The 27284-nt window shown below is 38.7% G+C and overlaps 1 protein-coding gene across 5 annotated transcripts in view; it reads right to left on the bottom strand.

Moving 5' to 3' along the window:
* Positions 1-24384, bottom strand: part of SPART (spartin) — a 65562-nt gene extending 41178 nt beyond the window's left edge. Inside the window, exon 1 of one of the 5 annotated variants that reach the window (XM_039872998.1) lies at positions 24367-24384. The gene's annotated coding sequence lies outside the window, so the exon portion shown is untranslated. Of the gene's footprint in view, positions 1-1739; positions 1758-9751; positions 9891-16138; positions 16157-23995; positions 24220-24366 lie in introns of those variants that run through there. The other 4 variants (XM_039872994.1, XM_039872997.1, XM_039872995.1 and 1 more) reach the window with 4 other exon arrangements.
* Positions 24385-27284: the final 2900 nt, after the last annotated feature.

Raw genomic sequence — 27284 nt, 5'->3', positions numbered from 1 at the left:
AGACTTCCGTCACAGGAAGTTGACTGCATGAAGACCCATCATCTGAACGCAGTCAAGTTATTCGAGGTGAATGACACCAAAAACACATTATTCCTACTTATTTTGAGCACCTTGGTGGAGGGGACATGTCAGACTACCTCCATGACCATGGCCACATGACCGAGAATGAGGCATGAGGCATATTCCAGCAACTCGTATCTGCTGTGCAGTAGGGGGCATCATCCACAGAACCTGAAGCCACACAACGTGCACTTCAATGCAGAAAAAGTTCAAAACTGCAGACTCTGGACTCAGCACTCAAGGTTCAGTGGAAGTAAGCTGAGCATGTTCTGTGACAGCCCTGCTTGGGGCAGCCCCACTTTGCCACCCCAGAACTCTTCTGGGCCAAAAATATGATGGCCCTGCAGTAGACATATGGAATATATGAGTGCTGCTATGTAAGATGGTCATGGGACCCTACCTTTCAAGAGAAAGAACTTCAGGGAGCTGTGGCAGTGGAACTAAGTGGGTGGTACCTTATGCCATTTTTTCTCTTTTGCATTGGAAGAGTTTCTAAATAGATAACCCTCAGCCCCAGGGACAGAGGAAGTTTAAAGGACATCATGCAGGACCCGTGACTAAACATGGACCAGGAAGAGGAACTCAGGCTTGACACTGAGCTGCCTAGTGACGACATGGAACCCTGAGTGACAGAGCAGATGATGAACCTACAGTTTCAGTGGAACCAGATCCAGGATGCATTAAAAAGGAAAAATACAACTATGTGATGTACCTCATCCTGGGAACAAAAAACCAAGAGTGATGTACCATCGTGGTTAGGCCTCTGCAGTTCCCGCGAATATGAAGGCCACTGCCCCTCCCTACTCAGGAGATTCAGCCAGAGAACTCCAGGGTCTGCAAGGCCAAGCAGGAGCCTGAGGACCAGGAGTCAGGGCAGCAGACCAAACAGCCTGCAGGTCATCCAGCCAGCCTGGAGTCGAGAACTCCACTCCCCCACCCAGGCCAGAGTCAAGGACAGCCACCCCTAACTCAGTCCCCCACCCCCTGCCCCGAGTGTGGCCCTGAGGATTCCCCTTCCACCCACTGTAGCAGCCGCAGCAGCAGCAGCAGCGGAAACCCAGAGGGAACAAGCCAGAACCCATGGGAAGCGACTCGGACTTTTTGAGAAAGCTCTGCTTTAGGCCATCCAAGAAGGGGCAAGGCAAACAGAACAGGGTGAAGCCCATTTAAATTGTGCATGGCCAAGGCAGGGCTACAACCAGACTCTGGGAGGTCAAGCCAGGCTTCCTACATTTTGAACGTTGAACTCAAGATAATGAGATCAAGGGAGCCTGGCCACATGGTGGTAGAGATTGACCAGAAGCTGGACGCACACTGGAGGGGGCAACAGTGCAAGTATGCACCATATGTGCAAGGCCCTTTAGGTGAGAGAATTTGGTCCAGCAGCCGACGATGGAGGTGTGCACACTGCTGTGGTGTTCTCTGCACGGGATTTGCATCAGGAAGGTGACTGGTATCACCTAGCCTTCAGAAGCATCATACACAAAACACCTAGTGAGCTTAGAAGATGGCAACAGCCCCTTGGGGGACAAGAGGAGAAGCCACGTTCGCTGCAGATCCACCACTCAGCCCCCACCTGGGTGAAACTTCAGAGACCGGACTGTTTTTCCTGGGCCCTGCTCCTGCCCCTGCTCTTTTCTTCCATGTTTGTAGGAGGGGGCAGGTTCTTATTAAAGTACCTGGTTCTTCTAAATCTTGTAATAAACTTGATGCTGCAGAAATATGTACTGAGTACTCGTTTTGGATCCTCCCTGCGCAGAACTGGGGCTGTGCATCCTCCAGTTTAGAAGCAGGTAGTGATGTCGTACTTGGACTTCATCAGAACAGCTCTGCACCTTTGCATGTTGTGCTCCTTTTGATCTTCTGCTCCCCTGGCTTTGAACCCTCGGCTACTCTGTCCCTTTCTCCTTTATGGCAGGATGGTGTTGGTTCTCACACAGCACACTGCCTTCTTCCTGTGGATGCTCATTTGGAAGGAATCACATTGGTTCAAGCCAGTTACGGCAACCCCTCCTCCATCCCACCTCCCACATAACGAATGGTCAGGGCAAGGACTTGTGACCCAGTTTTGGCCAATGAGATAGTAGAGGAAGTCTACTATGGGGCTTTTGTGACAGATTTACCTTCCTGGGTGCTCCATGATGTCAGCAGGAACCATCTTTCCTGACCTCTTGGCTTTGCTTACTTCCCTCTGTGCTGGTGTCATTCTAATATATATGGTCTTCCTTTTTATGAAAGCAAGATGGCCACCAACAGCCACAAGATGATGTCACATCCCCCCAGCATTCCAACGGAAATAGAGCTTCTCTTCCACCAGGATTCCAACACTGTCTAGTGTACACCTTTAAAGTGACATTAGCTGCCAACAACTCGCACCCTATTTTTTTTCCCACATCCCATTCTTGGCTGTCAGAGCATTTTGGGGTCACCACTGTTGGTAAGAAGGGATCATTTCTCTCAAGTGTGTTGGAGCACAGAGCAGGAATAAACCTAATCTGTTTATCACTCTACTCAACAAAATTCTTGTCAAGCACTAGATCCTATCATCAGCTCAGTTGAATCAAAGAACAGAGTTTAATATTTGGCTGGCATACGCATAAGAGCTGCCATCAAAATGACCTTAAACTCAGTGTCATTCAAAACCTTTACGAAGGGAGAGAGGGAAGCAACATTAATGGGACTGCTTGAAGAACAAGTGGTCCCATTCTGCCTCTGCAGGAGGGCTGTCAATGAACAAAAATCTATTTGGGCACAGTTGATGGGGTGAGTGAAAGCGGGTCCATTCTGTACTAGGGCATGGCGTAGGGAGTGCACACCAGCCAAACACAGCAGGGGGCGCTCTTCACTACTTGTGGGGATGAAAATCTAGTGGTGTCCGTGTCTCACTTCACAATTGCTAAAAATCTGGATTTTTATGTGAACTTGCCTAATTTTTACGTTAGAACTTAATTTTTAAAAATAGACACCAGAGGAATTAATTCTGTAGCATAAACACACTGTGCCTCTGGTTGTGATGATGCCCTTAAGTTGCCAGTTTGCAACCTCTGCTCTAGGTACCCAGAAATCTACTGAAATGTAGAGCCAGACACATGGGGTCATTTGCTGGACACCATCACATACTGCCTCTTTTCAAATGTCCTACAGACTGCTTTTTCTGATTCACTGGCCCTTTGAAGTTGTTTCATTTTTCATGCAGTGAGAACTGAAGGATATTACTAAAAGTAGCCCTGTGAAACTCATCCCAGTGTTCAGTTTAAGGACATTATCACAGACATTGCTGGTTGCCCTGTGTTCTATAAGAACTGAGAAATGTCTGCCTAAGTTTTATCATCAGGGGAAAAAAACTGCTTTAAGGGTCAAAGAGTTGGTTTTTATTTCTTATAGACTCTGTGACGTATCACAGATCATGTTTGCATCTCTGTGTTGGAAGCTAGAGAACTGGAATGAGTCTGCGAACACTTCTGGAACCATCCTTCTTTTCTTCACTTTCCTCTAACACAAATTCACATTCTTCCTCATTTCTGTTCCATTTATCTTGTTACATAGACCAGGTTCAAATTTTAAATGTTTACAGTCTCACTTCTTCTAAGGAGCAAGTTGTTTTTTTACATTAAGTGAGGCAAAGAATGGAGGGATTCGTATATGACCTGGTTCTGAATGGAAGACCTGTGCTTGGATAGATTCAAGATTACCATATAAGAAGAGGAAGGGGCAAGAAGAGGGGAGAACAGGAGGCAGAGAGCAAGAGAGGTATCACTAAAGACTCAAGATTTATCCGTCACCTACTGGAGGTCATCTTTGCTTCCAAGTTTTGTCAACGATGACATAAAGCTGCTGTGCATGCAGGTTTTGTGTGGACCTAAGTTTTCAACTCCTCTGGGTAAACTGCAAGGAACACAGCTGCTGATCATATGGTAAAAATGTATCTAGTTTTGTAAGAAACTGCTAAACTGTCTCTTAAAGCAGCTATACCATTTTGCATTTTCACGATGTTAACCTTTAATTAGAATCTTCCAAATATGAAGTAAACACCCTTTAGTTGTGTATTCAAAATTAAGATACTTCTAGCATTAACAAAGTGCTGATAGAGTGTGGATTAAAATATACCTATAAATACATATCTGCAAACATAAATATATATGTATTTATTCTCATATAGCTTAAAGAAAATTATATAACAAATTTCTAGGATATAGAAATATTTTAATAACCCTTTCTCAAAGATAGCTCAAGCTGGGAAAATAAATATCAAGAATGAAATTATTTCGACAGCATAATTAATATGATGTAATACATATAGAGTGGTATATGACATGACCACGAACTAGAGAATATGTATACTATTTAAGTTTACATTACATTTTCAATTGCACACATGCCAAAGAAAGTCAACAAAGCAAAACTTTTCAATTAGAAGTTTTTAAAAAATCACATTTATAAATTTTAAAAAATGACCCTTAATAACAAGTTTAAAAAAATAGAAATTAAATATTTAGATCTAGTGAGTTTTGTATAAAAGGACAACTGTCATAGGCGCCAAATAACAGGAATCTTAGCAAAAAGTGAGACTAATGAAAGAGAGGAGCCAACTCATTCAATAACTCAATATGTCTATTGGCTCCATTCTTACCTGGAGTTAATAGGAAGAACTGAGAAAGACTAGTAGGAGTTAGTGGACTATATACATATATACACATATATATAAAATTCATGAGTAAAATTTTTATTAATTCATTTCATTACTATTAATTATATACCATTAATATATAATTATATACGACATAGATTTACATCTATTGGATGTAAGGTAGTGTGCAAAACAATGTAGTGATTGATACTCCCAGTCCCCAAGAGACTCTCGAGACAGCAGACTCAGAGATGCTTGCAAATCCATGTAACGCCATGGAGGTGGATAATCACCATGACATAAGTACAGATAGAGTGCTTTGTGACTACCGGGAAAAAGTCATTTGTTTTACCAGGAAGAATCGTTGATATTATGGAATTTGGAAATCTATGTTCTTTTCAAATTTCTTATTTGCATGTAAGAGAATTATAAATTTAGCATACATTTTACATGATGAAAAGGCTGGGATTTGGAAAATTGGTGAGTTTTGCACCATCAGAGGTAAATTGAGTTTGAGAAAAACCCAAAAAGATGTGGAACCCGGTGGCATATCTTACAAATAAAACAATGCTCCCCACTGGCAGTGAAGTTTCCTTATGATTCCTGTAAAATGGCTTGTTCTCCAGAGGTAACTGCAAAGTTCCTTCCCAAGCTGAAATTTAGAAATAACCAAGTGGGCCCTAAAATCAAAAGCACCACTTGACTCCATGTCCTTCAGCATTTTTTTTTCCCAGAAGAAAATAATTGTTCCTGGCTGAAATGACATTCAGCCAAGGCAAAAGGGTACTTTTGAAGACTAGTGAAGTGCTGCTAATGGTCAAATACTATGTCCTTAACTGACTGGGATGTGGAGCTGTACAGTGAATCGTGCCAGTTCTGTTTGAAACATTTAGCTTTTCAACGGGGAGTGCTCAGAAGGAGATGAAAACTGCTCTGCCATCAGCATGAAAACAAAGGAAAAAATGGAAACAAAATTGGTGAGCATCACTCTTAGAAAATGAGGCTGATATTTTTCGCCACTGTTAAATTTTCAGGAATTTATTTTTGAAAATTTCTATAGTAAAATACCAGGCTCGCTCATGAACAATGGTATGTTTAGTGACTATAAATCAATAATAATACTGAATAATAAATGTGTTTCAAATGGAGAAGGCATTAAGATGGAAATGAGTAAAGGAAAATGCTGCTTTTGTTTAGAGAAAGGAATGGGTCAAAATGCTTGCACTAGTCTTTCAAGCTGTGCACCCTGGCATACTAAGCACTCCTTACTCACCTTTCTAGAAAGGAGAAGGTTGTTTAGGAAGCCAGATGCATTTCTTAAGAACAGGCAAAGAGTGACTAAATGGTCTATCGCGGCATCATTTGTATGTAAAAATGCATTCTTTACTAAGGGAGTTCATCACCACCAAACCGGTATAAGATTTGTTATCTTGTACTTCAATGGACTTCAAGGGTAAAAAGATAAAAAATATGAATACTAAAATGGCAATAACTACACACTCATCAATAATTACTTTAAATGTAAGTGGATTAAATGTTACAATCAAAAGACAAAGGATGGCTAAATGCATAAAAAAACAACTCATACATGTGCTGCCTACAAGAGAACCTACTTCAAATTGAAAGACACACACAGACTGAAAGTAAAAGGATGGAAAAAGATATTTCATGAAAATAAAAATTAAAAAAAAACTGGGGTAGCAATATTATATCAGACAAAATAGACTTTAAAACAAAAGCTATAACAAGAGACAAAGAAGTACCCAGCAATTCCACTTTTGGATATTTATTCCAAAGAAATCCAAAACACTACTTCAAAAAGATACATGCACCCCTATGTTCACTGCAGCGTTATTTACAATAGCCAAAGTACAGAAGCCACCTAGGTGCCCATCAATAGATGACTGAATAAAGTCATCTATAATGGAATATTACTCAGCCATACAAAAAAAGAAAGAAAAAAAAAGAAATCTTACCATTTACGACAACATGGATAGACCCAGAGGGTATTATGCTAAGTGAAATATGTCAGGCAGGGAAAGACAAATATCATATAATTTCACTTATTTGTGGAATCTAAAGAACAAAATAAATGAACGAACAAAACAGAAACAATGTCATAGATACAGAGAACAAACTGATAGCTGCCAGATGGAAGGGGGTTGGAGGGCTGGGTGAAAATGACAAAGGGATTAAAAAGTACTAATTAGTAGTTACAAAATAGTCATGGAAATGTAAAGTACAGCATGGGTAATATAGACAGTCAATAATATTAATATTAATAACTATGTATGGTGTTAGGGGAGTATCAGACTTATCTGGAAAATCAGTTCATAAGTTATATAAATGTCTAACCACTATGCTGTACACCTGAGACTAACATAAAATACTGAATGTCGACTGTAACTGGAAAAGGAAAAAAAGGATACACAACAGAGATCACATGTGGCTCATAGAGCCTAAAATACTGACCTGATTCTTTACCCCTCAAAAAAGTTATTTGCCCTAGATACAGAGTTAAATAGTCTGATTGCAAAACTAATTCTCTAAACCAGGGTTTCTCAACCTTGGTATGACGGACATTTCAGACATTTCAAGCTGGTTAAGTCTTTGTTATGGGAGACTGTCCTCCTGTTCACTATAGGATGTTTAGCAACATCTCTGATCTCTATCTACTAGATACAGTATGACAACCAAAAAACTCTCCAGACGTTGCCAAATGTACCCTGGGCAGCAAAATCATCCTGGTTGATAACCACTGCTCTCAGTGGTCCTGCAAACTGCGGGACATGTACCCCTGGGGCACATGAAGACTTTTAAGGGAACATGTTTCCACATGCATAATTTTAAGAGAAAGGCCTCCAGATCCCTCTACTTCTATTTAGTGCTCCTCACTATAAATGATCTGCCTGGTAATACGCCCGCAGTCTGGTTATCATGCCATTTCTTCCCCCTCTCCTAGACTCCTCTCACGATCTTTCCACTTTGTGACAAAGAGACAAAATAAAGTCATAGCTTAATGAAAAAATAAAGGCATATCTCTCGCTCACTGTTATTTTTACTATGGTTCATTACTCCTTTAGAGTGGAAGCCTTAAAAAAATCAAAGGTGTCAATTTTAATTTAGGCACAACTCCAACCATCCATCTCATTAAGATATAAATTTCCACTAACTTCTACTTTTCGTATTTAATTATATCAAAATCCATCGGGGATTATGCTGTTCTAACCAACTATTACCACTTCTAATAACTCAATCCATAGGAAAAATAACTCCTAGAGTTAGTCATAAGAAAAATTTTAAACAGCAGAGAATAAAAAGCTTTCAAGAATAAATTACATTAAGATAACTTTTTGTGGGGGTAAAAATACAATTACAAGAAAAAGGAACCATATATTTTTTTAAAAAAAAATCAGCGGTGATGGATATAAAAGTGCAATTATCATACAACCTTGGATACAGTTAAGAGTGATGTACCCATTTTATGGTGCGTGAATGTCAGTTATCCATACCCTGTGGGAAAAATGCATCCTTTGCCATTACCTAAAAGTATGATGCAAAATATTATAAATCAACCATGTGCGAGGGGACAGTTTTACATAAATTACTTTGGGAGTTCACAAGCAAATTAAAAGCACTGCTCTAAAATTACTCACTACTACATAACTACAAACATGACATGCACATGGGCTCAGGCCCTTAGAAGCACCGTAATTTACTACTTTTTATTACACACTTTGAATGTGCTTGGCATTGTTTCAAGCTCATTTAATTTCATATCCTCGGAGGTTAATGTTGATTTAGATAATGTTCCACAAATACTGAGCCTAAGGTCAAGGCCAGTAAAGGGAAGAGACAGATTCAAAGAATTAGGACCATGGGTATTTGTCAACAAAGTGAAATAAAATGTCTGATTCCAAGCTGAAGCTACGAGTTAGCGGGGATGGGGTGGGGGTTGAAGGAAACTTGGAGTGTTTTCGGGTAGAAAGGCATTTATTTAGTTTAAACCTTAAAGCATTTGAAGGAAGAAAGCATAATAAAGGAACTCTGAAACTTTACCTAGAAACATTAAATAAATAAAACATTACCTACACCAGTAAAATTGTCTTAAATCACAAATCAAAACCTGGTTCCAGATACCAACGGTGCAATTATGTTATTTTTTAAACAATGTAATAAAAGAAGTGAAATATATGCTTCAAACAACTGTGTGTGTGCCCACGCGGGCGCTTTAAAAAATACTCAAGAGCCAAAGTAAAATTCTGAATCAAACACCTGGCAACTTAATTCAGTGCTATAACCACTGAAAAGTAGTAACCACCATGCTAATGGCCAACATCACAAGTAGTCTTTAATAATCCAGCGCTTATCTCCCTAGTGTGAGCAGAAGTTGCTCTAAGGCCTTACCTAGCCCTTTACCAAAAAAAAGGAGAGGGAACCTGTCCCAAAGAGCTGCACGCAACTCCCTCTGGTAGCGTCCTAACCCGTTCTGGATGGTTTGGGAGGCTATACACAAGGATATTTCAGAAGGCCCTACTGGTGAGAAGGAACCCATATAAGAGAAAAGCTTCTGGTTTCAAACAGGTTTCATATAAAGTCACCAAATAAGGCCTGTTATTATAAGAGAGCAAATTTAAAAAAAAAAAAGAGCTATTTATAATTGGAGACATTCTTATATCACCTTTTTTTGTACCGCTTTTGTAAATTTCAAAGAAAAACTGTTGAGTTCTTAAATATTTAAGGTCGTATTTCAGAGGCAACCACAATCTTGAAAGCGAATTCATTAAATTCCAACACAATAAAGCCAATTTCGATGAACCTTGAAAGAGTGGGTAAAGCAACTCATTCCAATTAAAGAGTGGAAAACTGGGCCAACCCTACGGTAACACAACAGTACTGCGTCACGAAGAGTGTGCATTCCAAGAGAAACTTTTTCCAGACAGAGAAATTGGGTCGGAGGGATCCTCTGCGGAGCTCAAGCCTGATAAACAGGCGCAAATGATTAGAAAGAGTAAAAGCGCGCACTATCCATTCCCGGGATCACTGGGGGGGCTGGCTGCTGACCTTTTTGTAAAGGTTACCGAACTTTCTGGAAGCTGTAAGCGGCTGGGTGAGGGTGAATGATCACCGCAATTTTCGAAGCCGAAACAAACAGCGGGGGCGGGGCGGGAAGAACCGTCAGCTGAGATGCTCCAGAGGCTGCGACCCGACCACCGCAGGGCGGGGCGGGCAGCGCGCACCACCCCAGAGGCGAACGGGGGAGGGACGTAGGGATGTCCATCCCAGCGGCGAATGGTGGGGAGGGGGCGCAGGAATCTCCATCCCAGAGGCGAATGGGTGGGGAGGGGCGCAGATTCCAAACTACGGGATGGGGGAGTTAAATAAGAACGTCTCGAACTATCCTCTGCCGAAACTGCTCCCTGGATGAGGGCGCGCGCCCGGCCTTCTCTGCCGTCGCCGCCCGTCTGTCCCGCCAGGCCGCTCGCGCCACCCGCCCGCCTCGGACCCGCGCAGGGGCTTACCCGTCTCCGACGGCCGCCGCCCGCCTGCGCCTCCAGGTCTCGGGCCTCCCGAAACGCTCTGCGCCGTCCGCAGCAGCCGCGGGGCCGGCTCCCTCCGACGCGCGCGGACGCGACCCGCTCGCGCAGCCCGTCCCGAGCGCGCGGCCGCCGCCGGGGCTCGCACGGCGTTCCGGGCCGCGCGCTCCCGGGCGCGCACGTCACGCGGCCGCGCCGCCCACCGGCCGCCGGGTTCGCACCCGGGCCCCAGCGCGCACGCGACGGCCCTCGGCGTCTTCCCCGCGCACTGGTCGCCTAAGTGCTGTCCACTGAGATTCCATAAATGGTGTATAGGGCGACGTCAATCCTGTAGTCCCCGTAAAACCCCTGGGGGCGGGGGGGGAAGACCCGAGGGAACCGCCTGAGGGCGCAGACTGCAGCCGGGGTCTTTGGCAGCCACGTCGCAGCCCCGGCGCTTGCGCAATCTCCCCCCACCCCACCGGCCGAACCCCGCGGCTGGAGGGACTGGAGAAGAGTAGTGGGCAGTGAGCGCTGTGACAGCTAGAGGGAGCCCTGGGCACAGTGAACGTGGGAGAACAAAGGCTGATTCTGTCACTGTTCTGGAACTTAACCTTTATGACCTATGTAGCCGAAGACGACACTTCCAAAAACCCCCATGGGCTGCATGATAAAACTCTCAGTCGTCTGTATACGTGTGTGTGCTAAAAGTCTGTTAAATATGTTTGAAAATGTGAAATTCCTGACTCCTAAGGACAAATAGCAACTGCGCTAATACCATTGATGATTATGGAAGGCTGAAAAAGGAAAATCAAAGCGAACGTACGCTACCTGTCTTCCAAAGTTCTTTAAAATTAGCAAGTACTATAGATGACAAATTTTATACTTGAATAGATCTGCCGTAAAAAATTATGTACATATATACATAATACATATACACATATATATACATTCATTGCCCTGAACATTTAAGACTAGCTAAGTGACTTAAGGATGACCGTGATTTAATTCTAGATGAATAATTACTTTCCTCAATCAAAATTAATGATTTGGCCTGTTGGATGACTACTAAGAGAGGCTTTTAAATTTAAAAATTAGGGGTCATTTGGTAGTTTCCAAAAATCTCGGAGAGGTAACAGTCAGTCATCCCAGAGGAAAATAACTTATTAGGGAGGTATACATTAATACAGAAGTTTTAAGTGATTTTGCCCTTATACCTCTTAAAAGAATTCTGAAAAACTGATTGTTTACCTTCCCCCTCATTTTTTAGATTGACCAAAATTTTTCATCTAACTCAAATAGTTGCAAAGGATGCAAATTGTTTTATTGTACATTCATATTTTAACATAAAAATAGTTATGTAATTCTTAAAAGTAGCCAGTAGAACCTACATACCAGGCAATTCGGTATCCATTATCAATTTTTAAAACTACTACATTAACGTTTTCTTTAACAGGAGGATATTTTACATAATTATCTTTTTGAACTCGTATTTCCATTTCACCCCATGAAACTGTACCCCAATATAACATTTATTCTGGAAAGTCTTTTATTGACCGTCTACCATACTTCTCTGCATCATAAATAAGTACATAAATTAAATCTAATTTTACAATTTTGCAAAAGCCATAAAGGTTAAAGTATTTAAAAATGTAAAATTTCTATGTATAGTATTTTATATATAGAAAACCCAAATTTACTACAAAGCTACTAAAACTAAGTCAATCAATGTTGTAGGATAAAAAAAAATCAGCATATAAGACTCAATAGTATTTCTAGAAACTTACACTTCAGAAAATGAAGTTAAGTATTTCATTGACAAGACTTGTACCTCCAAAACTATAAAGTGTTTCTAAGCAAATTTAAAGAAGATGTAAACAAATGGAGAGATATTCCATGTTCATGGATTGAAAGACTTAATAATGTTATGATGGCAATATTCTTCAAATTAATCTACAGATGCAACACATTTCCTACCAAAATTCCAGATGACTATTTTGCAGAAATTGGCAAGCTAATTCTAAATTCATATGGAAATATAAAGAATCCAGAATAGCAAAAACAATCTTGAAAAAAAGTTGGAAGACTTACACTTCCTGATTTCGAAATTTACTACGAAGCTACAATAATTGATTCAGTGTATTACTGGCAGAAGGGGAGATATATGTGGGATAGAATTGATCAATGGAATAGAATTAAGAGCCCAGAAATAAGCCCTTGCATTTACAGTCAAACAACTTTCAACAAAAGCACCAAAAAAATACAATGGAGAAGAAATAGTCTTTTCAAGAAATGGGACAATTGGAAATCCATTCAAAAAGATGAATTTGAACCCTACCTCACATCATACTCAAAAATTATCACAAAATGGATCACAGACCTAAATGTAAGAGCTAAAACTATAAAACTCTTAAAAAGAGTAAATCTTTTTAAACTTGAGTTAAGCAATGATTTCTTAGATTTGACCCCAAAATATAAGCAATAAAAGAAAAAAATTGATAAATTGTATGTCATCCAAATTACAACCTTTTACTCATCTAAAGACACCATCACAAAATTGGAAATACAACCAATAACCTATGAGAAAATATTTGTAAATCATTATATCCAACATGTATTTAATGTATACAAAGAACTCATAACTCAATAATTAACAAGATAAGTAATACAATTTAAAAATGGGAAAAGAATTTGAATATACATTTCTTCAAAGAGAGATGAATGGCAGGAAAGCACATGTAAAAATGCTCAATGTCATTAGCCTTTAGGGAAATGCAAAGCAAAAAAACAAGACTTACCCACTAAAATGGCTATAGTAAAAAAGTTGGTACTAACAAGTGTTGGCAAGGATGTGGAGAAATTCAAGCCCATGTGCATTACTGGTAGCAATGTAAAATGATGCAGCCATTTTTTTTGTAAACAATTTGACTCTTAAAAAGTTATACATTGTCATAATATGTGATCTAGCAATTCTACTTGTAGGTGGAATTGTGTAGAATGTTTACAGTTCTCTTCAAAAAACTGAGTGACACTGCTATTATAAAGCTCCTTCCACTTCAATTTCTCAGTTTTCTTTAGGTGGATAGGATCTCAGCTTTCACATCTATAAATATTAAAATTGAAATAGAATTAATGCTAAATCCTGTTTTGTTCTGGATATAGAATGCATGTATCACAAATAATAATACAAATATTTGTACATACATACAAAGTGAACAAGTATACTTGACAGAAATGTTCCTAGCTACGTTGCTTAAAACAGCCAAAAAGTGAAAACAACCCATATATTGATGAACCAATGAAGAGATTTTAGAAAATGTGGTATATCCATACAATGGACTATTTTTTCAGTCCCCCATATGAATAAAATATTGATATATGCTACAACATAGATGAACCTCAAAAACATTACGCTCAGTGAAAGAAGCCAGACATGAACATATATTGTATGATTCCATTTTTATGGATTTTTTAAAAGGCAGATATAAAGAGGTAGAAAGTAGATTAGTGCTTGCCTAGGGCTGGGTTGGTAATTGGAATTGACTGTAAATGGGCACAAAGTTTTCTTTTTAGGGTCATGGAAATGTTCTAAGATTAGATTGTGATAATGGTTGTACAACTCTGTAAATGAAATAAAATTCATTGAATTGCACATTTAAAATGAGTGAATTTTTATGGTATATAAATTATATTTAAAGTTATTTTAAAAATATTTCCTGGATTGAGGGATTATTATAATTATTTGTATTATATGTATTCTCAGTTGGGATATTTATTGAAAAGGAATCTATTTATTGGAAATATATCTTGATGAAGTGAAAGGGACTTTTTTCAATAAACTCATATATTTGTGGATGATTATCATTTATTTCTTGAATGTGACAGGATTCAGCATCAATTCTAATTTTAATATTTATAAGTGTAAAGTCTGAGAAACTGTCCACATAAAATAAAATTAACAGGAAGAATTTCATAACAGCATTGTCATTAATTCTTTGAACAATAGATGGTCCCCAACTTACGATACTTTGACTTATGACTTTTTTCTTTATGATGGTGTGAAAGCAACACACATTCAGTAGAGACTATACTTCAAATTTTGAATTTCAATCTTTTCTGGGCTAGCAATATGTGGTATGATATGGTGTTATGAGTCAGAGAGCATCAGCTCCCAGTCAGCCACGCAATCACTAGGGTAAACAACTGATACTCTACGGTGTACTGTGTTACCAGTGTTTTTTGGATATTGTGTTTGATTGGGTAAGGTAATTGCCTAATGGTAGACTCAGGCCAAGGATTATATCACTTTATGAATGTGTTCTATAGTGCACATCATCAGAAGTATGTGGGTGGAGGAGAAACAAGGTTTGAAATATATGGGGTCAGAAGCTAATCTACAGAACATTTTGTCCAGTTGTCAGACTAGTAAAAGTATAGTTAAATAATTTGGTTCTCATCAATGCCTAATCAAAACCTGTATACAGGTTCTTATAAATTTGACAATTGTAAACATTTATATGACAATATCAATATTGAATTATGAAGCTGAAATAAACTTTCCTATATTATATTTTACTATATTTCATCTTAGCCAAAGGGCCAAGAAACGATCTATATTATATTTTTAAAAAAATCTTTGTAAATCATGCTAGAGGAAAAAACTGAATTCTCTCTCTCTCTATTCTTTCTATGGAATATATTGCAAAACCATTGTCATATGAAGAAGTAATCAAAGAGCACAGAGCCAAAAGAGGTAGAAAACAAAGTATCATGGGATATGTCAAGTATCTAATTGAATTATGTTATTTTCTAGATTTTTGATGTCTGTAGTATTTGTCAGCTTTTAAAATTTGTAATTTTTATGATTTATTTTTTCATTCAAAATAAATATTTACTTCTGTTTCTAATTCTGTGTTTTCTTACAGAATGCCACCCAAATTATAGAAGCAGCCAGCACCACACAGCCTGGATCTGCCTGTTCAGCTTAGCTGAAGAGGTCCTTGACATTAACAGAAAATAATTGCTTATATTTAAAAACATGTAAAAAGCCAATTTTAACACTCATTATATCTGCTGAGATAAAAACAAAGGCTTAGATAGTCAAAACAGACTGACCGGACTCAGAGCTTTCATTCAGTGCTAAACTTCACTAATAATTTAAAAGAATACAAGTGACTATGAGACACAAGAAAATAATGACGATGTCTTAGACCACCAGCCCAGCCTCCTGGGTTTTCTCATACCACCTAAGAGAGTACCCTGGCCCAGATCTAGTGCTTGAGGTAGCTAAGTAAGGTATCGCTTACACAAACAGAACTATTTCAGTCATGAACTGTCTCCAATTTATACTTAGATAATTACGTGACAGACACTGACATTTTCCAGTGGGCTATTCCATGCATATCCATAAATTCCAGGTTTATTTACCCTAAACCATCAGGTAAATAGACTGGATATACCCTGCTAAAAGCATTTCATTTCCATTATCTTTCCGCCAGTATATGTTTTGTGAAACCGAGAGTTCCAAGTTCATGTAGGATTTAATTTAATGTGTAGCCCTGGCACTGTATTCAATTTCTTCACAGCGTGCCATGTAAGCTTTAGCCTTTTCCCTTACTAGTCATTTAACCCCTGAGGCAGTCAGAAACAATGGCCATGACTTGACAAAGGGTCCCAAGATATGGGTTTCTGTTAAGCTAAAATAATATTTTGACTTAAGTTATGTTTCAGCTCAGGAGCCCTAAGGTGGAATGACCCCCTGACTACTTTTCCATGAGACCAGACAAAAGGACGCCAGAGCAGACCTCAGAGTTGTCCTCAAGACCTAAAGAAATGATTTATTAACCTTGCCTCTCCTCTGACCAATCAGCTCCCAGATGCTGAACCCGTGCCCCACCGTGTCTTGTGATTTTGCCCCATGCAGTCTGTAACTTAAAAGCCATCCAGGAGTTTGGGCTCTGGATCATTAGCTTCCTGTTCCCCTGGGTAGTGCCATTCGTTATAAAATAGCCCATCTTTCATCACTGCTATCCTCAGTGTTTAGTGTTTGACTCTGCCAGTGCTGGTGGACAAACTCTTTAGGTTCAATAACACTTGATCCAATTAGCATGTCTGCAAGGAGATTTAATTTGGTCATTTCCACCTGGACAATGCACCCTGGGCAATGCACTAGAGTAAGATTTGGGAATGTGAGAGCTATGTGTTTCTTGTGTAAAGGGGGAGAAGTTTTAATATGAAAGGGGAAATAGGAAAAGAGATGCTAGGAAACATCATATTAGAAATCGAAGTCTGGAAAATGACTATCTGGAAATTCCTTTATCCTTGTGAAGTCTTTGCATACCCCAGTGGAATGCATTCCCCACTTTTAAGATGTTAATACATATTACATGCCTGTAGCTGAGTGCCTAAGACCACTGGTTCTGGAATTCAAGTCACTGAATTGGAATCCACCTTCATTTCACAGTTGCTAATACTTAACTAGTTGGAGCCTGTTTTCTCATCTGCAACCTAGCTAGTAGGATAATTACATAAATTAACTGAAATAACTCATATGAAGTCAGCGCTCAATAAACATCACTAATGACATTTGATATTCTGCTCTCAATAACATTCTTTAATGATTAGCAAAGAGTAGTTTTGTTCTAAGCAAAACTATTTTTTGTCTTCATTTTCTTTAATCAAGAATTTACTTCACAGTAAAAAATAAGTAAATGTGAATTCTGTGTCAACACTGTCACAGTGCTACTAGTTAAAACAGTAATATATATAGCATTATTTTGATTACACAAATGTTCTCAGAAGGAAAATCTACTTGTTAGTGGACTTTAAGAATGATAAATACCTATTTAAGTATTTGGGCAAATAATCTCCATTATAATCACAACTCCTGGATGATAATGTTAAATAAAGACTTCTGAGTAGAAGCCTACATTTTAAGTAAATGTGTTAAATGTTTTATCATAAATTATACTAGATTCAACTTCATCTGGGTTGTCTACTTTATTTTATCCACATGCTGACAATATATTGTATTTTTTTCTTCATTTATTACATAATATTGTCAAGGGGGATTAGAAAACCGAGAGAATGTGTCACATAATTATGAATATCATTAAAATGAAAAATGTCCAAATTACTTTAGACGTGACATGAATTAGATGTTAATGCATCCATCTCATGAGCTGATCTAAGTTATCATTGATGCTCTAACCTAATTGTTCCAAGCTCAGGTTGAAATCAATAGGACGACACAGTGTAAATTAAAACTCCGGGTAAATACATTATGTTGAAGGTTAATGTGATAATAATATTCTAAAAGTTATACATGAGGCTAGGTCTTTGATCTATGCTCTCATTACATTTTTCTTCCTTAAACTGTTCGTATATAAAAAGCATGCATTTGACAAAAGATTTATAACTGTGATGTTCTTTGTGGAGTATATACACTATAGTGTAGGATAATTTTCCTCTTGCAGACCAAATAGTGGATGATGGACAAATGCAGTATTTTAAAGTTGAATAATAAGTAGATAAAAGCAATTTCTTGTTGATTTGGAAATATATATGTACGCTTTGTAAGCTCCATATTTCCTAAGTATTTAGTCTGTTCTTCAGCAAATATACATACCCTTTTAAAAACAATCTATTTATTGAAGCATGGAAAACAATTCCTTTAACATCTCTTGCTAACAATTTGTTTAACATTTATTACTAACCTGATTTTGCTTTGTCTTAGTAAAGTTGACACTCTTCATACTATGTCATAAAGAGGCTAATGGCTTCTTCAGTAAAGTACCTTATTTTCTCTATATTTATATGCACAACGAGGTGATGAGGTGGAATTTAACATCAGGCACCAAAATTCTTCTTACAGCAACTGTGTTGCTTTAGGAAACGTTGGTAAACCACACAGAGTGGAGATGAGTCCCCAAGAACACAAGCTAATCAGAGACAAATACATGAAATAATACACACAGCATTTTGCAATACTGCTATAACTTTAGAAATGAGCAGAGATTGGTAGCAGGTAGAGTGGAGAATGAGAAGCAGAGAAAACTGAGAGAAGGCAAGCAATGTGGTAGATAGACAAAGGACTCAGAGGAAAAAAAGTTGCCCAATTATGCATCTGAGGTTGTTTTTGCTATTGAGATGTAAAAAGCCTAATTTCCTAAATCCTTTAGTGTATTTTGGTAAAACAAACAAACAAACAAACAAACAAACAAAAAAACCTTTGTGTTTTGTCTTTGTTTTGGTTAGAAATTTAGGAAATAGGATCAATTCCCATCTTGTTTTCATGGTCCAACACAAAACAAATATATGTGATGATGTTGAGAGAATCCATGAACTGCACTAAATCAGGGAAAGCAGAGGCTCAGAACCAGAAATGTCCTTGAGACTGTAGTGTAAACCCCAGGGGAATTTTTGGGCATTTTGAAGAGAGCATCAGATTTTCTACACATGGTAGAGATGGAAGTTCAAAGAAAATGTCAATGCCCTTCAGTCAGAGACCACTATGGAAATACCTGAAATTTGAACTTTTATTTCAACACTGTTTGTTTATTTATACAATGAAACTATAAGCGGAATGTGAAAGAACCCTTTAATAAAACAGCATAGTGGTTACATTTTCTACATTATGAAAATGGTAGTTACATTTAAGTATTCCATGTAGACCTGTAAAGGTTTGCAAATTCTGTAATTCAGGATTACAAGAGTAAAGAGAAGAGGATCTCTTCAGTGCTGGGTGGCTGTAACGCCAGCTCGACACTAGCCTCTTCTCCTGGAGTCTATCACCGATTGGGAAGCTAAGAAGAAAAACGTGTGACGAATCACTGGAAACATCAATCACTGGAAAAATCCACTGGACAACAGGAATTTATTTTGGGAATCCTTGATTGTCTTGGGGGATTCTCATTTCAGAACAGCTAACCGGGTTTCTGGCAATGTTCAAGGTAATTTGGATGGAAAAATCTAGGTCCAGAAATTCTCTCCTCAGCACTCTCATTTCCAGACGCCGGTGCATCTTGGCCTGATGACCCAGACAAATCGACGTTGTCGCAGGCGACCAGAAACATGATGGCCAACACAGATTTGAATGTATCAGTTCACAGAGCGTTCAGAAACAAAAATATTGTTGAAAAGAAAAAGAAAAAGAAAAGAAAAGAGGAAAGGAAAGGAAAAGAAAAAAGAAAAACCTGCTATTTTATGAGACTTTGAAAAACACACCAAGGGTTACATTTTTATAGTTAAAATTTTCAAACAATTCTTTCCAGAAATTCTTTCTTTGTTGTTCAAGCATATTTATTTCCTGAACAGTCTGCTTCAGTCTTTTTTGCATGTTTAGATTTCTAACTGCTGCTGTTTCTTTTAAAATAAATTTCCTTTTTCTAAAGCAATACAAACTTTAAAAAACATTCATCTCCTTAATAAAGCTGATGTCATGACTAATAGATGAAGATGAGAGATCAAGTAAATTTTGAATGTATCTGTGATTTTCCTACAGTCCCAGTTTGTCTTGAACAATTAACATTGTTGTTGCCAACAAAAAAAAGTTATTGGCTGTTAAAATATCACATTCAGGACCAAAGTAGATCTCGAGAACACCTGTTTTTCTTTAAGAGCCAGTTCTGACATCCAAAATTTCCCTTAGTTCAGTTTACATGTAGAGATGTCCCTATGGTGTCAGATGACAGCATAGCTAAGCATTGCTGAACTCTGTTGAGTAGCAAGACTTGGTTATAACAGTGGGGCGCTTTTTATGCAGTCCTGAAGTGATAGAAATTGAAATGCTAACAAAATCCAGTTTTAAACAGCCCACAGAAACTACATATATACTAGCCTGCTCTCTAAATTTATGAATTATAAGTCAAGTAAGGACTTTAAAAACTAGATCAACTCTTTAAAATAAAAGCAGTTTTCATTAAATTTTCTTGAAGAATTAAATTTGGGACAATAGTCATAAATATCACATTCTGAAGCCCAGCTATGTGGAAGGTCCTTTACTAACCACATTACTTCTTTCATTTTATTTCACTCCCTACCCAATGAACCAATATGGAGGCTCTCGTCTGATGAAGAAATGCAAGCCCAGGAAGTTCATGTAACCCAAACCACACAGCAAATACCAGACAAAGCCAAGATTCCCAAAGATTGTTTTCAGAATTGCTTTGTTGAAATTAACATTTTATTGAATAACTAATACTGTATGCTTGGTATGAGTAGTTTCCATATACAATTTAAATTACCCCCAAACCATAGGGAATGGGGTTTATTAAAATTAAGTACCAAGTGATAGAGCTATAATTTAAACTAGAGTCTTTGACTTTAAAACCTTAGCACTTTCTACTACAATACAGTGTTTTATTGTTGGTCATATAGTTCCCAAGACATAACTTACTTTGGAAGAATTTGAAACATCTCAGTAAAGAGAAATTTTGCCAAGACTAGAAATTTGGTGGCTTCTTCAGTTTAGCTCTAAAAATAGACTTAGAATCATGGACTATCGAACGAATTTGTGTTTGAATCTTACCTACTATCTACATAAACTTGGGCAATTTACCCTTAAAGCTTCCGTTCTCACCCATGTATAATTGGGATAATGATAACTACTTCATAGGACTGTGCTTACAATTAAGTAAGATAATGCATGCAACGCTCTGTACCCCGCAAGAGACAGCAGATCAGAGTAGTTAAGAGCACAGACCCTAAAACCAGCTGCCCAACTTCAAATTCTGTGTCTGCTACTGTTTGGCTGTGTGATCCTGAGCAAATTTACTTTATCTATCCATGCCGCCATTTCCTCGCTATTAAAAAGAGGTAATGATAATAACTACATCGTGAGTTAGTTTGTGTAAAGTGCTCAGGATAAAAATTGTTTCCATTAAATTAAATGTGCCTTGCCTTTCAATATATTTTATGCTTGTGCTATATTTCCCAGTTGTCAGCATGCATTTTAGATGGGCATTATTATCACTTCAGCCCTGACACTGGACAAATACTACCCATATTTATGGAAGAAGAAATGGAGGCTAAGGGAGGTGGCCGGCTGTGAAGGGGCTTGGCTAAATCCAGATCTCATGAGTCCTGAGAGCAATATATTCACCACATTGCTGTTGACCTGTCAAGCAGTGACACAATTATTGAAAAAAAAAAGTACATTCCAATATCACACTTTGATGAGGCGGTGCTGTCAGATAGGAACGTACCCTGGGATGTAGAATGCTCACCTCCTCTCTCTACTCTGGGCTCTTCCTGCTCTCTAGCCGCTCTCAGGTGGCCTTCGCAACAGTGAAGAGGAAGCGAAGGCCCTTGGCCAGGTGGAAGCTGTAGGGGCCGCAGGTGTGGGCCCTTGCTCTCCACCAACCTCCCCCTCAGGAGTGCCTGGTGTCTGAGAAAGTCCACAGCCTGCAGACTCTCAGCCTCCAATCCAAAAGCAGCAGCAAGAAAGCAGATCATATGGTGGAAGTGGAAGATTGTTAAAAATGAGATTTTGTTTCTAGGGAATTTGAAAATAAACACCTTATTCCACTGATCTTTTTGATTATGTGAGGTTATCTTCCCAGGTGCTGGCAGTACTCGTCCTGTTAATTAGTGTTGTATTGGTGATTATGAATGTGGTGGAAAGGAAGGATTGGGCAGACCGGGGCTTTGGATTCTTTAATGTGCATGCACATCCTCTGAATACGTGAAAAAATACAAATTCAGACTCAATGGGTCTTGGGTGGGTCCTGAGAGTCTACATTTCTGGCAAGCCCCCTGGGGATGCCCCTGTTGCTGGTCCACAGACATTTTGAGCAGCAAGGAAATAAATCTCTTCTAACTGCCCTTACATCCCCGAGGTTCTATGAGAACAGGATAAATTTAAAGATTATTAATGATTTTTATTTTTCCCGAAAGCAACAACAACCAAAAAGAAATCTAGTGGAATTTATTTTTCCTATATCAATTTTTCTTTGGAAATACCTGAATAAAAGAAAATTCTTTTTCCTAGTGTCTAGGAGTAAATCCGGTATTGAGTTGAGTAGGCCTTTCTCTCTCAGATCCACAGTGCCACAGAGCAATGCTGAGCTGCTGCCTCTTGGTTCACTGCCTCAGAATTTTCCAGTCTATTCTTCTCTGGCTCTGCTTGATTTTTTTTCTTATAAAGATTTAGGATTTTTATTGACCGGAAACAGAGTGTAGCTGGAATGTTACAGCTGTTTTAGCTTGTGCAGTTGGTTGCATTCTTTTGAAATTAGCCTGAAATTAGATCACTGCTCAGAGAACCATAAAATACTTTCAGCACACCATATCTTACTCTCAATTATCCAGCAACTTTGGGTCAGCCCTATTTAAATGGGCATGCCCAAGGCTATCCACAGTGGTTCTGCTGCAGCCTAGTTGTTTTGTTTTATTTTTCACCATTTTATTTTAAAACAAAGATTCAGAAGAAGATGGAAAAATAGTAGTCTCATGTATCCTTCACCTAGCTTTCTCCAAAGATAACAAATTTTGTTACATAACCACGGCACATTATCAAAACCAGGAAATTCACACTGGCAGAGTATTAATTCAACAACAGCTCTTATTTGAACATCATCAGTTTTAAATGTGTACTTTTTTTGAGGGGGAGGCAAGTGTACAGTACTATGAAATTATACAGATCCATGTAACCACCATTACAATCTAACCGGTTGTTAAAGGTTGGCATCCCCCAGGATTCCATCCTGAGCCCCAGAAGTTTTCATTCTTCATATTATCCCTGGATCTTCTGATCCATAATTGAAAACTATCTTCTGTATGTGCGTAATTCTCAAATCGATTCCCTAATCTTTCTCTTGAGCCCTATCCCTAAACATTTCAGTGCCTACTTTCTGGACATATCCGCTGAATATTTTATCTCCACTTTAAACTTCAACATACCCAAGATTGAACTACCATTTCTTCATTTTAAAACTAAATAGTCTATATTAGGGAAATAGCACCCTAAAGACAAAGAAAAAATTCCTAGGAACTACCCTTGATGCATCTAGCAGCCATATGCCATCGCTACATAATAGAAACAGCTGACACTCCTATGGCAGGTGCTGTGTGCCACACACCCAATACAGATGAGTTCATTTCATCCTAAAAGCGATCCTAAGCATTGTCAGAAATGGCTCCAAGTTTCCTTGTACAGTTTTAGGGGCCCTTTTAAAGAAAAAAGAAATAGATATTCTATTAATATCAACAAAAGAATTCTTCCTTTTGTTCCTTTCTCCCTTGCTTTGTACCAACATGTGTCAGGCATTTCATTAGCTGTCGAGGATACAGGGATAAACAACACAGGCATGTCCCCTACCCTCACTGGGTTTACACGAGCTTCCAAATAAACAGAAATCGATCTGGAAAGCTTTTGAAGAAGAGAGGTCGTCCAAAAAGGAACGGAGAGAATTTCAGCATTCAGATCGTATTTATCATTTACCGAAACAGAATATTACTTCCCCACAATCTCCATGATTCTCAGCCAAAGTATTTTTATTTCTCTTTACTTTACAAAAATTGCCAATAGGCAATTATTTCTAATGTCATTTATATGCCTTTCCTAATAGAGTTGCAAGCCCAAGTGTGAGAACTTAAAACATCTCATCCTCACGTCTTCTTGTCTTCACCCTCATGCCTTCCGAAAGTGTCGAGGCCTGACAGAGGATGGGACAGATAACACGCCCTTAAAATCAAAGTCCCCTCTTAAATAATCTCGAAAGAAGGAGGGACATCATGCATAAATAAAATAGTAGTGACTAATAATTATAATAAAAGTTAATCCTTTACTCACTCAGGAGCAATCCTCCCTGGACAGGTTGCTTATGATTTCCTTCCAGAAAAGAAGGATGCAGTCACAGAAGGAAGATGGGAGTGATGATGATGCTGGGCCTGGCAGGGGGAGGGAAGAAGCGGGGAGTGAAAAGACTCTTTCATTTCCCTGGTAAAGGCAGCCTTACAGCTGGGGCCACAGGCGGCTCTGCTGATTCATGGCCTCCTGAGAGAGCATGTGTTTCTCTAACGATGCGAATCTTAGCCACCAGCCCCGGACAGCAGCCCGGAGTGGGGCAAGGCAGTTAAATGAGCCATTTAACTTCATACAGCATGGGTCAATATTTTATTTTCCTTCTAAAGCAAGAATATCTACACATTTAAAATTTTTACCTGTGAACCCTCTTCCTCAGACCCAAAATTGTGAGTTTCCGTTGGACCCGGGTGTGTCAGTAAATCCTTAGCCATCAGATTCCTCATCTATAAAATGAGGCGGTAACATGTTCTTAAGGTTCCTTTCAAATAAAAGCAAATATAATGTTTAAATCAGTAGAATTTCAAGGGATTCATACTTGATCGTTAAGAAAAAGAATATAAAAAATTAAAATATGTTCCTGTTGTTTTTTTTTCTATCATTTTAGATTACTTGTGGTTATTTATTGAAACCATCTTTGTGTTTATTATTCCCTCCACTAATACCCCTGAATTAAAACAAACAAAAATTTAAAGGTTAATATTCTCTTCCAAAATTTTTAACACACACATGCACACACCATGGATGATGCAGTATGGAAATGTAAGCGCAATTGAAACGTAACTCTGGTGGTTTGCAAACTTTAGCAGGCATCAGAATCACCACTTAATTTGGTAGGTAAATTAGAGCCCAAGAATTAATGTTCGTAAAAAATTCCAAGCATTACTGATGCTGCTGGGGACCGTACTTTGAGAATCACTGCTTTTTAGCATAATTCCCATGGTGACTTATCCCCATGTCTGCTCTCTGCAAACCTCTTAAAGTCATGATGCGACTCAGGCAATAGTTCCCTTCGACTCTGTCAACTTCAGCAAGGCCTGAAGATAATGGAGTTTTTTATTTTCATTTTTTTTCATGTCAAAGCACTGTCCACATATTCCTGATTATCTGCTGACGTCTCTATTCCCTTGACTTTCCCTGAAAGGACCTCAAGCCACTGTAAAATTTGCATTTTAATATTGAGCACGACACTTTCTCTTTGTTTGGTTTTGTTTTTGCAGCAGATTAAGAACTACCAGTAGCCTATATCCCCTTTTAACCCTTCAGCCATTATCATCCAAAACTCTTTACCAGAAGCTCTGTGCTGCCCAGACCACCAAATAAATGGAAGAATGACAGGCCACTCAAGTAAGGGTAGCAAGCCGGAGTGTTTGCAGTGCATTTAGTTAGTGCTCATAGAGGTGCAGCGTGGTGGCTGGTGTACCAAGTTTCCATCTTTGCCTTAAGCAGGATATGAGCCTAAGATTGTAGAAAGAAGAATTCTGTTTAAAAATTTTATTTTGTGGTATTTAGGTAGATAGTCCTCAGTAACTTAGAAACAGCTTTATACTCCAAACTACAGAAAATGCTCTTCTTTCCCATTCATGGTTGTCTATGACATATTTTTAAAGTCATAGGTATGTTTTCAGCATAGTGTGTGTGTGTGTGTGTGTGTGTGTGCGTGCACGCGCACACACACGTGCACGCACGTGCTTGTGTGTGTGTGTATCTGAGGTAAGGGTTACTATGCTTCAGGCCTCACTATCCTACATGTTGCCCTCCGTCTCAAGGTTGCAAAATTCTTTTTGTCTAATGCCTCTGAATTAGAACTTTCTATTAAATTTAGTCTAGTCAATAGAACTTCAAGCTTCCCTTTCAAATGGCTTAAATATACCAAATAATTTCTTTTTTCAAAGCTACTCACTTAACGACATCCTTGACGCTTCACATTTCCAAAACATCTATCATATCTTACTAAAGAGATCTCAATGTCACACAAAACTTATTTGACACATTGCCTTGACTCTAGTGGTTGTGTTGTGAGTTATTACTGTGGGCAGATGCTCTGGTATTACTCCATGACTTTTGTCAATAAGGATTGTTGGTGACCTAAATAATTATTTTCTAGATTTCTTTTATTTTAGTCTTTAATTAGCCTGGGATACTAGAGTGGCCATTCCTTTTGTAAATGTAAATATCCTCATTTCTATTGCCATTTATAATGCAAAGGTAAATACTTCCTAATTATTTACTCTGGCCAGGGCATTTATTTACAGAGCTGAAGATGTTATGTGACTTGCGAACTGATCTGCCTCATGGTTTTGCTATTTTTCTAAATTTTTGCTTTCCATTTAATTGTAACCTTGAGCTAATACAGATATTGTTTGTTCATTTTAAGCTTTGCATTAGGGATTCAGGTTAAGAAGATAACAGATCTCCTGTTTGAACTCTGAAAACAGAATTCCTCTTAGGAGCTTCTAAGAATTGGATCCCTTCAAGGCTGAAACTGCTGTTCTCATTAGTTTGGTAAATCTAGATTAGACGGTTTGTGATTTGTGATATAGTTGTATACATTACTGTGAGTTGCTGAGACAACAAATGTTAAGGATTGCCCTTCCCCCGTACCTTGATAAGCTTGCCAGAGGAGGCAGGGGAAGTGGCCTGGGAGAGAACAGGGCCTTGTCTTGCCTTTGCTGCTCAAGGAAAAACAGCATTCTCCAGAAGCATCTCTTCTCCCCAGAGACTAAGTGAGTCTCATTGCCAGGAAGCCCAGACATATATTCAGGTTTCCAGAGGGGAGATGCTGAATGAGAACATCCCTCAACGAACTGGAGCCCATGGCGTACAAAACAACCAGGGGAAGAGCTTGGGACAATTTCTAAAGGGAGCCAGACCAGTGTAAACTAGAGCAGCCTTTCTAAATAGGAAAATGTTATTAGTCATGAAGGTAATTTTACCTCTTCATCCTGAAATCTCAAGTCTATGAACAGAGGGTAGCACAATAGCTACCCTCTGTAGCACAATAGCTACTCTCTGTTATGCTATCACCCCTCTGCAATCACATATGAGATGCTGTATTTGTGTTTTATCACTTAATTCTTACTAGCCCCATTACAAAGAAGAGACCTCTGAGCTTCAGAGATGATAATTAACATTGCCACAGGCACACTGCCTAAAAGTGGAAAAGTCGATCCGAATTGAAATCTTTCTTCCTCCAAAGTCTGTATGTCTGCCTCTGGTCATTATGCCTGTTGTCTTGAAGAATTAATTAAAAAGAAACAGATAAATCATTTATATA

The sequence above is a fragment of the Pteropus medius genome, unplaced genomic scaffold, assembly GCF_902729225.1.
Source record: "Pteropus medius unplaced genomic scaffold, Ma_sr-lr_union100, whole genome shotgun sequence".
In the NCBI taxonomy this organism is placed as follows: Eukaryota; Metazoa; Chordata; class Mammalia; order Chiroptera; family Pteropodidae; genus Pteropus; species Pteropus medius.
The sequence above is the reverse complement of the archived record's forward strand: the minus strand, read 5'-3'. Positions and strand labels throughout refer to the sequence as shown.